Here is an 11,167-nt window from a genome sequence, read left to right on the forward strand (position 1 = left end):
CTAAGAGAAGCTAAATAACAACAATTCAGAGGTAACCTTTCTGAAATTTTCGAACAAGAGAAGGAGATGGCAGCCGAACCCAACAACAATAATGCAAGGAGGATGCTTGGTGATTTTACTAAACCCACATCCAAGTTTGATGGAAGAAGCATCTCAATTCCTGCCATTGGAGCAAACAATTTTGAGCTGAAACCTTAATTAGTTGCTTTAATGCAATAGAATTGCAAGTTCCATGGACTTCTATCTGAAGATCCTTACCAGTTTTTAACTGAGTTCTTGCAGATTTGTGAGACTGTTAAGACGAATGGAGTAGATTCTGAGGTCTACAAGCTCATGCTTTTCCCTTTTGCTGTAAGAGACAGAGCTAGAACATGGTTAGACTCACAACTTAAAGATAGCCTGGACTCCTGGGATAAGTTGGTCACGGCCTTCCTGGATAAATTCTTTCCTCCTCAAAAGCTGAGCAAGCTTAGAGTGGATGTTCAAACCTTCAAGCAAAAAGATGGTGAATCCCTCTGTGAAGCTTGGGAAAGATACAAGCAGATGACCAAAAAGTGTCCTTCTGACATGTTTCAGAATGGACCATATTAGATATATTCTATTATGGTCTATCTGAGTTTTCCAAGATGTCATTGGACCATTCTGCAGGTGGATCCATTCACCTAAAGAAAATGCATGCAGAAGCTCAAGAACTTATTGACATGGATGCAAATAACCAATTCATGTACACTTCTGAGAGGAATTTCGTGAATAATGGGACGCCTCAAAGGAAGGGAGTTCTTAAAATTGATGCTCTGAATGCCATATTGGCTCAGAACAAAGTGTTGACCCAGCAAGTCAACATGATCTCTCAAAGTCTGAATGGATGGCAAAATGCATCCAACAGTACTAAAAAGGCATCTTCTGAAAAAGAAACTTATGATCCTGAAAACCCTGCAATGGCAGAGGTAAATTATATGTGTGAACCTTATGGAAACACCTATAATTCATCATGGAGAAATCATCCAAATTTCTCATGGAAGGATCAACAAAAGCCTCAACAAGGCTTTAATAATGGTGGAAGAAATAGGCTCAGCAATAACAAGCCTTTTCCATCATCTTCTCAGCAACAGACAGAGAATTCTGAGCAGAGCCCCTCTAATTTAGCAAACTTAGTCTCTGATCTGTCAAAGGCCACTTTAATTTTCATGAGTGAGACAAGATCCTCCATTAAAAATTTGGAGGCACAAGTGGGCCAGCTGAGTAAGAAAGTAACTGAAACTCCTCTTAGTACTCTCCCAAGCAATATTGAAGAAAATCCAGAGAGTGCAAGGCCATTGACATAGTCAATATGGCCGAATGCAAGGAGGAGGAGGAGGATGTGAATCCCAATGAGGAAGACCTCCTGGGACGTCTCTCAAGCAAGAAGGAGTTTCCTATTGAGGACCTAAAGGAATCTGAGACTCATATAGAGACCATAGAGATCCCACTAAATCTCCTTCTACCATTCATGAGCTCTGAAGACTATTCTTCCTCAGAAGAGGATGAAGATGTAACTGGAGAGCAAGTTGCTCAATATCTAGGAGCCATCATGAAGCTGAATGCCAAGTTGTTTGGTAATGAAACTTGGGAAGGTGAACCTCCCTTGCTCATTAGTGAACTTGATACATGGGTTCAGCAAACTTTACCTCAAAAAAAAAAAGATCCTGGAAAATTCTTAATACCCTATACCATAGGCACCATGACCTTTGAGAAAGCTCTGTGTGACCTAGGGTCAGGCATAAATCTTATGCCACTCTCTATAATGGAGAAGCTGAGGATCATTGAGGTACAGCCTGGCTTATTCTCATTACAATTGGCAGACAAGTGCGTAAGACAAGCTTATGGATTAGTAGAGGACGTGTTAGTAAAGGTTAAAGGCCTTTACATCCCTGCGGATTTCATAATCTTAGACACTAGAAAGGAGGAGGAAGAATGCATCATCCTTGGAAGACTTTTCCTAGCCACAGTAGAAGCTGTGATTGATGTTAACAGAGGAGAATTAGTCCTTCAATTGAATGGAGACTACCTTGTGTTTAAGGCACACGGCCATCCCTCTGTAACAATGAAGAGAAAACATGAAAAGCTTCTCTCAGTACAGAGTCAAACAAAACCCCCACAATCAAACTCTAAGTTTGGTGTTGGGAGGCCTTCATCATGCTCTGAACTTCTGTGAGACTCCATGAGAGCCCATTGTCAAGCTAATGACATTAAAGGAGCACTTATTAGGAGGCAACCTAATTTTTATTTATCTAATTTTATTTTTATTTAATTGTTATTTTGTGTTTTATTAGGTTCATGATCATGTGGAGTCACAAAAAAAATACTAAAATTAAAAACAGAATCAAAAACAGCAGAAGAAAAATCACACCCTGGAGGAAGGACTTACTGGCGTTTAAACGCCAGTAAGGAGCATCTGGCTGGCGTTCAACGCCAGAACAGAGCATGGATCTGGCGCTGAACGCCAGAAACAAGCAACATCCTGGCGTTCAAATGCCAGGAATATGCCCTGAGGAAAGCTGGCGCTGAACGCCAGTAACAAGCATAGAACTGGCGTTAAATGCCAAAAACATGCTGCACATGGGCGTTGAACGCCCAGAACATGCATCACTTCGGCGTTTAAATGCCAGAATTGCATGCAAAGGCATTTTACATGCCTAATTGGTGCAGGGATGTAAATCCTTGACACCTCAGGATCTGTGGACCCCACAGGATCATCTCAGGATCTATGGACCCTACAGGATTCCCACCTAACATATTCTCACCTTACCTCCTAATAATCCTATAACACACTTTCCCAAAAACCCTTCACCAATCACCTCAATCTCTCTTCCCAATTACCCCCTTCACCACTCACATCCTTCCACTCTTTCCTATAAACCCCACCTACCTTCAAAATTCAAAATTCTTTCCCACCCAAACCCACCCTAAATGGCCGAACCTACCCTCTCTCCCCTCACTATATAAACCCCTCCATTCTTCTTCATTTTCCCACAACACAACCCTCTCTTCTCCTTCTTGGCCGAATACACCTCTCCCCCTATCCTCCATATTTTCTTCTTCTTCTTCTTCTCTTCTTTCTTCTCTTGCTCGAGGGCGAGCAATATTTTAAGTTTGGTGTGGTAAAAGCATAAGCTTTTTGTTTTTCCATTACCATTGATGGCACCTAAGGCCGGAGAAACCTCTAGAAAAGGGAAAGAGAAGGCAAAAGCTTCCACCTCCGAGTCATGGGAGATGGAAAGATTCATCTCCAAAGCCCATCAAGACCACTTCTATGATGTTGTGGCCAAGAAGAAGGTGATCCCCGAGGTCCCTTTCAAGCTCAAGAAAAATGAGTATCCGGAGATCCGACATGAGATCCAAAGGAGAGGTTGGGAAGTTCTAACCAACCCCATCCAATAAGTCGGAATCTTAATGGTTCAAGAGTTCTATGCCAATGCATGGATCACTAGGAACCATGATCAAAGTAAGAACCCGAACCCAAAGAATTATCTTACAATGGTTCGGGAGAAATACTTAGATTTTAGTCCAGAAAATGTGAGGTTGGCATTCAACTTGCCCATAATGCAAGGAAATGAACACCCCTACACTAGAAGGGTCAACTTTGATCAAAGGTTGGACCAAATCCTCATGGACATAGGTGTGGAAGGAGCTCAATGGAAAAGAGACTCAAGAGGCAAGCCAGTTCAACTGAGAAGACTGGACCTTAAGCCTGTGGCTAGAGGATGGTTGGAGTTCATCCAACGCTCCATCATCACCACTAGCAACCGATCCGAAGTTACTGTGGATCGGGCCATCATGATTCATAGCATCATGAATGGAGAGGAAGTAGAAGTTCATGAAGTCATCCACCTCGAACTCTACAAAATAGCCGAAAAGCCCTCCACCATGGCAAGGCTAGCTTTTCCTCATCTTATTTGCCATCTATATTCCTCAGCTGGAGTTATCATAGAAGGAGACATCCTCATTGAATAGGATAAGACCATCATCAAGAAGAGGATAGAGCAAACAAGAGAGATCATCCACGGATCTCAAGAGATGCATGAGGAAGCTCATCATCAAGAAATCCCTGAGATGCCTCAAAGGATGCACTTTCCTCCCAACAACTATTGGGAAAAACTCAACACTTCCCTAGAAGATTTGAGTTACAATGTGGATCAATTAAGGGTGGAACATCAAGAGCACTCCATCATTCTCCATGAAATTAGAGAAGATCAAAGAGCAATGAGGGAGGAGCAACAAAGGCAAGGAAGGGACATAGAAGAGCTTAAGGACATTATTGGTCCTTCAAGAAGAAGACGCCACTAAGGTGGACTCATTCCTTGTTCTCATTTCTCTGTTTTTCGATTTTTTTTCATGCTATATGTTTGTTTAAGTTTTGTGTCTCTACTTCATGATCATTAGTAGTTAGTAACTATGTCTTAAAGTTATGAATAATTCCATGAATCCTTCACCTCTCTTAATTAAAAAAATGTTTTTTAATTCAAAAGAACAAGAAGTACATGAATTTTGAAATTATCCTTGAAGTTAGTTTAATTATATTGATGTGGTGACAATACTTTTTGTTTTCTGAATGAATGCTTAAACAGTGCAGATTTTTAATCTTGTTGTTTATGAATGTTAAAATTTTTGGCTCTTAAAAGAATGATGAACAAAGATAAATGTTATTGATGATCTGAAAAATCATAAAATTGATTCTTGAAGCAAGAAAAAGCAGTGAAAAACAAAAGCTTGCGAAAAAAATGGCGAAAAAAAATAGAAAGAAAAAGAAAAAGCAAGCAAAAAAAGCCAATAGCCCTTAAAACCAAAAGGCAAGGGTAAAAAGGATCCAAGGCTTTAAGCATTAATGGATAGGAGGGCCCAAGGAAATAAAATCCAGGCCTAAGCGGCTAAATCAAGCTGTCCCTAACCATGTGCTTGTGGCATGCAGGTCCAAGTAAAAAGCTTGAGACTGAGTGGTTAAAGTCGTGATCCAAAGCAAAAAGAGTGTCCTTAAGAGCTCTGGACACCTCTAACTGGGGACTCTAGCAAAGCTGAGTCACAATCTGAAAAGGTTCACCCAGTCATGTGTCTGTGGCATTTATGTATCCGGTGGTAATACTGGAAAACAAAGTGCTTAGGGCCACGGCCAAGACTCATAAAAGTAGCTGTGTTCAAGAATCAACATACTTAACTAGGAGAATCAATAACACTATCCGAAATTCTAAATTCTTAGAGAAGCCAATCATTCTATACTTCAAAGGAAAAAGTGATATGCCAAAACTGTTCAGAAGCAAAAAGCTACAAGTCCTGCTCATCTAATTAGAATTAATATTCATTGATATTTTGGAATTTATAGTATATTCTCTTCTTTTTATCCTAATTGATTTTTAGTCGCTTGGGGACAAGCAACAATTTAAGTTTGGTGTTGTGATGAGCGGATAATTTATACGCTTTTTGGCATTGTTTTTAGGTAGTCTTTAGTATGATCTAGTTACTTTTAGGGATGTTTTCATTAGTTTTTATGCTAAATTCACATTTCTGGACTGTACTATGAGTTTGTGTGTTTTTCTGTGATTTCAGGTATTTTCTGGCTGAAATTGAGGGACCTGAGCAAAACTCTGATAGAAGGCTGACAAAGGACTGCTGATGCTGTTGGAATCTGACCTCCCTGCACTCGAAATGGATTTTATGGAGCTACGGATATTCAAATGGCGCGCTCTTAACGACGTTGGAAAGTAGACATCCAGAGCTTTCCAGAAATATATAATAGTCCATACTTTATTCGAGATTTGACGATGTAAACTGGCGCTCAATGCCAGTTCCATGCTATATTCTAGAGTCAAATGCCAGAAACACGTCATGAACCAGAGTTGAACGCCCAAAACACGTTACAACTTGGCGTTCAACTCCAAGAGAAGCTTCAGCTCGTGGGTAGATCAAGCTCAGCCAAAGCACACTCTAAGTGGGCTCCGGAAGTGGATTTATGCATCAATTACTTACTTTTGTAAACCCTAGTAGCTAGTTTAGAATAAATAGAACTTTTTACCTTTGTATTATTCATCAGGGGATCCTGGATTGTATTTTTGATCCTGTGATCATGTTTTGGGGGCTGGCCATTCGGCCATGCCTGAACCTTCATCACTTATGTATTTTCAACGATGGAGTTTCTACACACCATAGATTAAGGGTGTGGAGCTCTGCTGTACCTCGAGTTTCAATGCAATTACTACTATTTTCTATTCAATTCGACTTATTCTTATTCTAAGATATTCGTTGCACTTCAACTTGATGAATGTGATGATCCGTGACACTCATCATCATTCTCACCTATGAACGCGTGACTGACAACCACTTCCGTTCTACCTTAGACCGAGCGCATATCTCTTGGATTCCTTAATCAGAATCTTCGTGGTATAAGCTAAAATTGATGGCGTCATTCATGGGAATCCAGAAAGTCTAACCTTGTCTGTGGTATTCCGAGTAGGATTCCGGGATTGAATGACTGTGACGAGCTTCAAACTCTTGAATGCTGGGCGTTAGTGACAGACGCAAAAGAATCACTGGATTCTATTCCAACCTGATTGAGAACCGACAGATGATTAGCCGTGCTGTGACAGAGCATTTGGACCATTTTCACTGAGAGCATGAGATGTAGCCATTGACAACGGTGATGCCCTACATACAGCTTGCCATAGAAAGGAGTGATAAAAAATTGGAAGGAAGAAGTAGAAAAGCAAAGATTCAGAAGGAACACAGCACCTCCATACACCTATATGAAATTCCCACCATTGAATTACATGAGTAACTTTATCTTTATTTTCTATTTATTTTATTATCATTGTTTAAACCAATAATCTCTTAATCCATTTAAATCCGCCTGACTGGGATTTACAAGATGACCATAGCTTGCTTCATACCAACAATCTCGGTGGGATCGACCCTTACTCACGTAAGGTATTACTTGGACGACCCAGTACACTTGCTGGTTAGTTGTGCGGAGTTGTGATAAAGTGTGATTCACGTTTGAGAGCACCAAGCCTTTAGAGCCATTGCTGATGATCACAATTTCGTCCACCAAAGGCAAAACTCCCTCGCTTCATATACCTCCCAGCAGTGAACCAAGCTCAAGCACAACTCCTGTCCCAAAAACTCAGCAAGAGACAAATACATCCAGTGAGACGAATAAGCTACTCACGCAGTATGTGCCTGAACCAATAGTTGAACAGCAATACCAAGCAGGATTCGCATCAGGTTCAGCCTTAGTTCCTCAACCCCAACCCCATACTGAAACAAAAAGAACTTTAACTGAAGAAGTGGGTAAGAGCAAGAGTGATGAGCGGATAATTTGTACGCTTTTTGGCATTGTTTTTAGTATGATCTAGTTAGTTTTTAGTATATTTTTATTAGTTTTCAGTTAAAATTCACTTTTCTGGACTTTACTATGAGTTTGTGTATTTTTCTGTGATTTCAGGTATTTTCTGGCTGAAATTGAGGGACCTGAGCAAAAATCTGATTCAGAGACTAAAAAGGACTGCAGATGCTGTTGGATTCTGACCTCCCTGAACTCGAAGTGGATTTTCTGGAGCTACAGAAGCCCAATTGGCGCGCTCTCAACGGCGTTGGAAAGTAGACATCCTGGGCTTTCCAGCAATATATGATAGTCCATACTTTGCCCAAGATTTGATGGCCCAAACCGGCGTTCAAAGTCACCCTCAGGAATTCCAGCGTTAAACGCCGGAACTGGCACAAGAATGGGAGTTAAACGCCCAAACTGGCACCAAAGCTGGCGTTTTAACTCCAAGAGGAGTCTCTACACGAAAATGCTTCAATACTCAGCCCAAGCACACACCAAGTGGGCCCGGAAGTGGATTTTTATGTCATTTACTCATCTCTGTAAACCTTAGGCTACTAGTTCTCTATAAGTAGGACCTTTTACTATTGTATTTTTATCTTTGGATCTTTGGATCATTTTAGAGCTTTTGATCATGTTTTTATGATTGAACCCTCTTTGGGAGGCTGGCCATTCGGCCATGCCTAGACCTTGTTCTTATGTATTTTCAACGGTGGAGTTTCTACACACCATAGATTAAGGTGTGGAGCTCTGCTGTACCTCGAGTATTAATGCAATTACTATTGTTCTTCTATTCAATTCCGCTTGTTCTTGTTCCAAGATATCACTTGTTCTTCAACTTGATGAATGTGATGATCCGTGACACTCATTATCATTCTCACCTATGAACGTGTGCCTGACAACCACCTCCGTTCTACCTTAGATTGGGTGAATATCTCTTGGATTCCTGATACACGATGCATGGTTGATCGCCTGACAACCGAGTGCTCGCCTGACAACCGAGCCAGCCATTCCGTGAGATCAGAGTCTTCGTGGTATAGGCTAGAACTGATGGTGGCATTCAAGAGAATCCGGAAGGTCTAACCTTGTCTGTGGTATTCTGAGTAGGATTCAATGATTGAATGACTGTGACGAGCTTCAAACTCCTGAAGGCGGGGCGTTAGTGACAGACGCAAAAGAATCACTGGATTCTATTCCGGCCTGATTGAGAACCGACAGATGGATAGCCGTGCCGTGACAGGGTGCGTTGAACATTTCCACTGAGAGGATGGGAGGTAGCCACTGACAACGGTGAAACCCTTGCATAAGCTTGCCATGGAAAGGAGTAAGAAGGATTGGATGAAGACAGTAGGAAAGCAGAGAGACGGAAGGGACAAGTATCTTCATACGCTTATCTGAAATTCCCACCAATGAATTACATAAGTATCTCTATCTTTGTCTTTATGTTTTATTCGTATATCAACCATATCCATTTGAGTTTGCCTGACTAAGATTTACAAGATGACCATAGCTTGCTTCATACCAACAATCTCTGTGGGATCGACCCTTACTCGCATAAGGTTTATTACTTGGACGACCCAGTACACTTGCTGGTTAGTTGTGCGAAGTTGTAGTGATCACAATTTCGTCCACCAAGTTTTTGGCGCCGTTGCCGGGGATTGTTGAGTTTGGACAACTGACGATTCATCTTATTGCTTAGATTAGGTATTTTTTTTCGGAATTCTTGAAGATGAATTCTAGAGTTTCATGATGATTTGTTGAAGTCTGGCTGGCTGTGAAGCCATGTCTAATTTCATTGGACCGAGGTTTCAACTTATCATCACAAGATCTTGTTGATTTTTATCAATCTTGCTGTTGGAGCAGAGATCTGCTAAGGCTTGGCTGGCCATTGGCCATGTCTAGTGTTTTGGACCGAAGCTTTCCTTGAAAGCTTGGCTGGCTGTGAAGCCATGTCTAATTCCTGGACCGGAGTCTTAGACTAAACATTGCATGATTCCTGGAGTTCTCATTAAGAATTTTGATACCTTTATCTTCTTTTTCCACTTAATTTTCGAAAATCACAATAAAAAAATTTTACAAAGTCATAAAATCCAAAAATATTTCTTGTTTGAGTCTAGTGTCTCATGTTAAGTTTGGTGTCAATTGCATGCATTCATTCATGTGTCTTAGTGATCTTCAAGATGTTCTTGATGATTTCTTACTCTAATCTTTAAATTCTCTTGACTTGAGTGTTTTTTGTGTCTCATATGCATTCTCATTAGTGTCAGTAGTATACAAACTGCTAAGTTTGGTGTCTTGCATGCATTGTTATTTGATTCTTGTTGCATTTTGATTTTTCCTTATCATTAAAAATCCAAAAATATTTTTAATTTGTGTCTTCTCAAGTCAATAATACAGAGAATTGAAGATTCAGAACATACAGCAGAGGAATTACACAGAAAAAGCTGGGCGTTCAAAACGCCCAGTGAAGAAGGACAAACTGGCGTTTAAACGCCAGCCAGGGTACCTGGTTGGGCGTTTAACGCCCAAAAGGGTATAGTTTTGAGCGTTAAACGCCAGAATGTGCACCATTCTGGGCGTTTAACGCCAGGATGGCACAAGAGGGAAGATTTTGTTTTTAATGCAGATTTTTTTTTCAGTTTTCAAACTTTTTCAAAATCAAATCTTTTTCAAATCATATCTTTTCAATCATATGTTTTCAAAATCAATTTCTTTCTATTTTTAAAAATACTTGCTATCAATTAATGATTTGATTCAACATTTCAAGTATGTTGCCTTTTCTGTTGAGAAAGGTTTAATGTTTGAATCATATCTTTTCTTGTTAGCCAAGTTTTTAATTTTCAAAATCAAATCTTTTTAAAATGTTTTTCAAATCATATCTTCTCAATCACATCTTTTTAAAACTAATCATATCTTCTTAACCACATCTTTTTCAAAATAGTTTTCAATCAAATCTTTTTTATTTCTAATTTCAAAATCTTTTTCAAAAATCACTTGATTTCTTTTCCACATTAATTTTTGAAAATCAATTAGTGTTTTTCAAAAATGTTTTCAAAATCTTTTACTTAATTTTCGAAAATTACTTCCCTTCTTCTCACATCCTTCTGTTTATGGACTAACACTATTCCTTAATGCAAAATTCGAACTCCATCTTCTTTGATAAGTTCGAATTTTCTACTTCTGTCTTCTACTTTTCTTTTCCTCTGACACCTAAAGGAATCTCTATACTGTGACATAGAGGATTCCACTTTTTCTTGTTCCCTTCTCTTTCTTATGAGCAGGAGCAAGGACAAAAGCATTCTTGTTGAGGCTGATCCTGAACCTGAAAGGACCTTGAAGAGAAAGCTAAGAGAAGCCAAAGCACAACTCTCTGTAGAGGACCTAACAAAAATCTTCAAAGAAGAAGAACCTATGGCAGCCGAAAACAACAACAATGCCAACAATGCAAGGAAGGTGCTGGGTGACTTTACTGCACCTACTCCCGACTTTTATGGGAGAAGCATCTCTATCCCTGCCATTGGAGCAAACAACTTTGAGCTTAAGCCTCAATTAGTTTCTCTAATGCAACAGAATTGCAAGTTCCATGGACTTCCATTAGAAGATCCTCATCAGTTTTTAGCTGAATTCTTGCAAATCTGTGACACTGTCAAGACTAATGGGGTTGACCCTGAGGTCTACAGACTTATGCTATTCCCTTTTGCTGTAAGAGACAGAGCTAGGACATGGTTGGACTCACAACCTAAAGAAAGCCTGGACTCTTGGGAAAAGCTAGTCAATGCCTTCTTGGCAAAGTTCTTTCCACCTCAAAAATTGAGT

General features: G+C 40.0%; 1 non-coding gene across 1 annotated transcript; it reads right to left on the reverse strand.

The window, feature by feature from the left end:
• Positions 1-465: 465 nt before the first annotated feature.
• LOC112700184 (small nucleolar RNA R71) lies at positions 466-569 on the reverse strand. Its single transcript, XR_003153099.1, has one exon. It is a non-coding gene; the product is annotated as a small nucleolar RNA R71 (small nucleolar RNA).
• Between the last annotated feature and the right edge of the window lie 10,598 nt (positions 570-11,167).

Source organism: Arachis hypogaea, chromosome 6 (assembly GCF_003086295.3).
Source record: "Arachis hypogaea cultivar Tifrunner chromosome 6, arahy.Tifrunner.gnm2.J5K5, whole genome shotgun sequence".
NCBI lineage: Eukaryota > Viridiplantae > Streptophyta > Magnoliopsida > Fabales > Fabaceae > Arachis > Arachis hypogaea.